A 6000-nucleotide genomic window follows, 5' to 3' on the forward strand; every position below is an offset into this window, starting at 1 on the left:
GCGCTATATATACAAGGGATATCCTTATATTAAGTGCTCCCTTATAGCTGCTTTAATATATATATATATAGCCATTAATGTGCCCCCCCTCTCTGTTTTACCCTGTTTCTGTAGTGCAGTGCAGGGGAGAGACCTGGGAGCCGTTCTGACCAGCGGAGCTGTGACAGAAAATGGCGCCGTGTGCTGAGGAGATAGGCCCCGCCCCTTTTTCGGCGGGTTCTTCTCCCGCTATTTTTCCAGTCAGGCAGGGGTTAAATATCTCCATATAGCCCCTATGGGCTATATGTGAGGTATTTTTAGCCTTGTATAAGGTTTATATTTGCCTCTCAGAGCGCCCCCCCCCCAGCGCTCTGCACCCTCAGTGACTGCCCAGTGAAGTGTGCTGAGAGGAAAATGGCGCACAGCTGCAGTGCTGTGCGCTACCTTATGAAGACTGAGGAGTCTTCAGCCGCCGGTTTCCGGACCTCTTCACGCTTCAGCATCTGCAAGGGGGTCGGCGGCGCGGCTCCGGGACCGGACTCCACGGCTGGGCCTGTGTTCGATCCCTCTGGAGCTAATGGTGTCCAGTAGCCAAGCAGCAAATCCACTCTGCATGCAGGTGAGTTTACTACTTTCCCCCTAAGTCCCACGTTGCAGTGATCCTGTTGCCAGCAGGACTCACTGTAAAGAAAAAAAACCTAAACTAAACTTTCTCTAAGCAGCTCTTTAGGAGAGCCACCTAGATTGCACCCTTCTCGTTCGGGCACAAAATCTAACTGGAGTCTGGAGGAGGGTCATAGGGGGAGGAGCCAGTGCACACCACCTGACCTAGTAAAGCTTTACTTTTTTGTGCCCTGTCTCCTGCGGAGCCGCTATTCCCCATGGTCCTTTCAGGAACCCCAGCATCCACTTAGGACGATAGAGAAATCATATTGCAACCAATAGGAGAATAGTTTACGTTACTGTGAGCTATGGTTTACAAAATGAAACAATTGATTGACTACAAAGGGTTATTGCATGTTATGACTTTTCTTGAAAGTTAATAATGGTCCCTCCAATATAGGGCATTTAGGAAAGCGCAACACTGCAGCTCGAACGCAGTTTTGTGATGTCACCACCTATTATGTGCAACCCACTGGAACATAGGAAAAACGCAGATATTTGTTACCAAACTGATAAACTTTAGTATGTATGGGATCTATAACAATCATCATACAACTAGTGGTAAGACAGGTGAATGACTGAGAGTGCGGAATAATTACACAAACCAAAATTGTAAGCGCACTTAGGGGGTGATTCAGAGTTGATCGTAGCTGTGCTAAGTTTAGCACAGCTACGATCAGGCACACTGACATGCGCGGGGACGCCAGCGCAGGTCTAGTCCGTCCCGCATGTCAGGCCCTGACCCGTCGCAGAAGTACAAAAGCATTGCACAGCGGCGATGGTTTTGTACTGTAGGAGTAACTCCCAGCCAGCGCAGCTACTGCACGCTGGCAGGAGTTACTCATCGCTGCCCGGATCGCAGCGGCTGCGTGTAACGTCACACAGCCGCCGCGGCCCCCCCCCCAACGGTCGGGGCACGCCTGTGTTGTCCAGACCGCGCCCACTAAATGGTGTCAATCAGGCAGAGGCGATCGCTTGCCTAAGACAGCCGTCGGCTGCCCGCCATGCAGTCGGGCGCATGCACAGTTCAGACCCGATCGCTGCTGTGCGAAAACACACAGCAGCGATCGGGTCTGAATGACCCCCTTATATCCACTAAACAACAGGGTCTGTATAATATCACCATTCTGGTGTACTGAAACATAGAAACATAGAATTTGACGGCAGAGAAGAACCACTTGGCCCATCTAGTCTGCCCCTTTTTCTTTTTTTTTGCCATATTTTTATCTCAAACCTTATTTGATCCTTATTTCTTTGTAAGGATATCCTTATGTCTATCCCATGCATGTTTACCACCTCTGATGGAAGGCTATTCCACTTGTCCACTGCTCTTTCTGTTAAATTATTTTTCCTCAAATTTCCCCTGAACCTTCCCCCCCCCCACCTTTATTTCCCCTGAAGCTCCCCTACTCATTGATCAATTGGCTGTACTGAATGATGGCATCAGAGCATGGATGGCCATGCACTTTGGGCACTGTACACAAGGGCAAAATACCAGACTGGTACTATTTATGGTTTAGGTGGCACCTAAAATGCTGTAAAACTGAGCTGTCCCCACGCTGAATGGAACTCACTGCTATGGATGCTTCTTACTGGGAAGCTACCGCCTGCTGCTCCTCCATGTTGGTAATGGGCTGGGAATGTTGAACTGGGCTATGATGTCATAACCCAGCGCCACACTCCCAGTCTGAGAGATGCTCTCACACTTAAGAAAATGAGGGGATAGCGGGGTGACGCCATCACAAGATGGAGTACTTTAATAAGATAAATGGGGAAACATGTTTTGTGGGCATAGCTCCTTCTCATTAGGGCTAACTGGATGAAACGACTTTGATGATAAATCTCCATTTTCAAAATTTCATTTTCTTACATGTAGTGAAATAAATGGTGACCGTCAGCTTTGTGACACAAGAAACTTCCATACTGACTTCAAACGTGCACCTTCAAAACACAGCTGCTGGTTTCAATAAGCAGAATTGGTATAAATTCCTAGTTTCTGCCCCAACACTAGTACACAACCCAAGCTGCACTGCTAGACCTATGTCATCTGTACATTCAATCAATGACTTATCTCTCTTTCATGGTGCACAGTGCTGATACCTGGATGATAAATATTGTGAAACACACGGGACAAAACTCAGCACTGGGCACAAAACAATATTCATTTTACAAAGCTTGTACCCAAGACGCTTACAAGAATGCCTTTAAAGGACTCAAATGGTGCTCTGTGGATACAGACATGGTTCGCCAAGCTCAGGAATAGAAGAGCTAATGTTTAATGAAGTAATGGTTTGTGTTCTACACATAGCTTGTAAATTTAAGAGATATATATATATTTGTGTGTGAAATTATTTTCCACTAGTTTATCTAGATAAAATATTGGCAATGCTATAAGTATCTCAGTGCAGCACACAAAGTTTTGCTCTGGCCTTAAGAGTGGGCCAAGATAAATGTTTCCATAGCTGTGACATGTTTTGGCAGCAGGCTTCTTCCTGGTCCTCAGAAGGGTCTACACCTCTGTAATCAATGCTGAAAGTAACTTACAGGCACCACAAGATCAGCAGCTGCCACGTCTCATCTTACACAGATATACCAGGTGGAGAAAGTGGATCCTTTCCATGGTTTTCCCACATGGGGCACAGAATTAACCCCGTCCTTGATCCTGTCAGTGGGCAACATACTGCAGGTCAAATCCCATGACAGTGGAAGGGCTAGCGGAGACTCAGCCATAGTTCTACTCCCAGCATCATTTTATCAGCACATAGGATGCATAATTACCACTTGCTAATCATGTCATTTACAGAGCATAAGCAATTAACCAGTGGTGCTTACAAAACACTGGATGGCTGCTGAACAGTGCAAGGAATGTGTAGCAGGTACCTATTGCATCAAAGGAGGACACTGGCTACACTGCTAGGAGACCACAACAATAGAATTCAATTAGGCATGACTGATTTCAGTATACTGGCAAGAGGCACAGTCAGATCAGCTCTTTATGAAGAACTCATATCATAATATAAACAGCATATGTGTCAGGAGCATGTCAGGTATGTGAATCACTTACATACAGTACAGGTACTGCACACATCTCCATTACGGTACTGGTACTGCACAGTGCACACATCTCCAGTACTGGACCAGCACACATCGCCAGGAAACTGATTCCTTTTGCATATGTTGCAGGTACTGTTCCAACTGGCACTTTCATATGCATAGAGGTAGCCCCAGACTTATCTCTATAGAGCAAGTCCAATTTAATACTCAACTTTCCCATTGCACCAAGGAATTTAATCACAGGCTATATGTGTTCCACTTTTTTGCTCCAATGAAAGTTCACCAAGCCCAGAAAAAGTCAATGCAGAAGACAATGCATTCATAATACTACTACATACATTGTGCAATATATACATGTGTCCAAAACAAAAGGAGTGCAGTGCCTATGTGACAGTTAAATAGACAGTCTTGGCCAATGTCAGAGACAGCACAACCCCCCCCCCCCCCCCCCTCCATGCACACACACACCTCATGCATCAATCAGCTATAGACCCCCTCAGCCCCACCACCCTCTCTCCCTCTGCAAAAGTTAACTCACCCCTGTCTGTGATATCCTCCTAGGCTAGTGCTGTATATTCAGGGGACATCAATGTGTTAGAAATACGGGATAGTTCTGCTCGCCCAAAATGCAGCCTAAGTGGGAGAGGTGACGGTCAGAGCCCCCCTCCCTCCTCTGTGTTCTCCTATTGCTGCTGCTGGTGCTGAGCTGACACACTCCTGCCAATGCTTCGCTGCAGCTCAGCCCCGGCTACGGTTGCTTAGGGAACCCAATATCCCGCCCCCTGCTAGTAGATAAAACCCATCGTGCATTTGATTGACAGCAGCAACGCACCAATGAGCTTTGCACCGGGAGTATAAGATTGCAGTTGCTGTAGCCTGGCAATAATGACAGGTCAGGGTTCAGTCAGTGTACCTAATTGTGTGGGGTTGTATGATGTCACATTGTGTACAGTAGTGCATGCATGCATATTCCTTCTAATAGGAGATGACAAAGCACCCTTTTGCATATTTAATGGCTGTATATTTGAGCCATAAATAAATAACATTTATTCATTACTTATTTGCGAACAGAACATTTAGCAGATGTATCCATCTCCATCTTCTTAAAATACAAAAAAATAAGTGAAACATATAAGTGCTGAGATACACAGAGATGAGCTAGTCAAGAATGAAAGAATGGGGTTTTCTTTGATCATCTGTAGAAATACTTTGATGTTTGGCACTAACCTCTGTATAGAAATCGATTTCTTTGGATTTGTGGGCAGCCATGCAGCATGACCTTTCCATTAATGATGGGGGGAAGGGAGATGAAAGATGCATTTTTATTATTATCATTCCTTTATTCTAAAGTGGCAACATATTCCACAGGGCTGTACAGTAGAATGTACAGTATGTATGTGCACATGCTAGCAATGTAGAGAAACTAGCTGACCACTCTAATGGGAAGGTAGGCTAAACAGAACGCACAAGTGCATTAAATGTGTGGGGTTTGGGCATAATTATGTATTATTAGTAACATTTCATTATTTAGCGCAAGCGTATCCTTTGAGCTTTACAATTGGAGTTGGTAACAAAACAGTTATAGAACTATAATTAAAAAAAGGTAAGTAATAACAGACAAAGAGGTAGGAGTGCCCTGCACGCAAGTTTATAATCTATAGAATAATCCACCGGTTTCTGTCAGGACAGAAATGTAAAACGCATTTAGGAGCACACAGGAGTGTGTATGGAAGGTGGCATAAACTCACATCAGGAAAATAGATCAGCCGCGGCATGGAGAAAATAAGAATTTACTTACCGATAATTCTATTTCTCATAGTCCGTAGTGGATGCTGGGGACTCCGTAAGGACCATGGGGAATAGCGGCTCCGCAGGAGACTGGGCACATCTAAAGAAAGCTTTAGGACTATCTGGTGTGCACTGGCTCCTCCCCCTATGACCCTCCTCCAAGCCTCAGTTAGGATACTGTGCCCGGACGAGCGTACACAATAAGGAAGGATTTTGAATCCCGGGTAAGACTCATACCAGCCACACCAATCACACCGTATAACCTGTGATCTGAACCCAGTTAACAGCATGATAACAGAGGAGCCTCGAAAGATGGCTCACAACAATAATAACCCGATTTTTGTAACAATAACTATGTACAAGTATTGCAGACAATCCACACTTGGGATGGGCGCCCAGCATCCACTACGGACTATGAGAAATAGAATTATCGGTAAGTAAATTCTTATTTTCTCTAACGTCCTAAGTGGATGCTGGGGACTCCGTAAGGACCATGGGGATTATACCAAAGCTCCC

At 45.4% G+C, this 6000-nt stretch overlaps 1 protein-coding gene across 2 annotated transcripts in view; it reads right to left on the bottom strand.

Annotated features, from left to right (window-relative positions):
• Window positions 1-4405, bottom strand: part of LNX2 (ligand of numb-protein X 2) — a 374999-nt gene extending 370594 nt beyond the window's left edge. For both annotated transcript variants that reach the window (XM_063951718.1, XM_063951717.1), the window contains exon 1: window positions 4235-4405. The gene's annotated coding sequence lies outside the window, so the exon portion shown is untranslated. The remainder of the gene's footprint in view (window positions 1-4234) is intronic.
• Window positions 4406-6000: the final 1595 nt, after the last annotated feature.

The sequence above is a fragment of the Pseudophryne corroboree genome, chromosome 2, assembly GCF_028390025.1.
Source record: "Pseudophryne corroboree isolate aPseCor3 chromosome 2, aPseCor3.hap2, whole genome shotgun sequence".
In the NCBI taxonomy this organism is placed as follows: Eukaryota; Metazoa; Chordata; class Amphibia; order Anura; family Myobatrachidae; genus Pseudophryne; species Pseudophryne corroboree.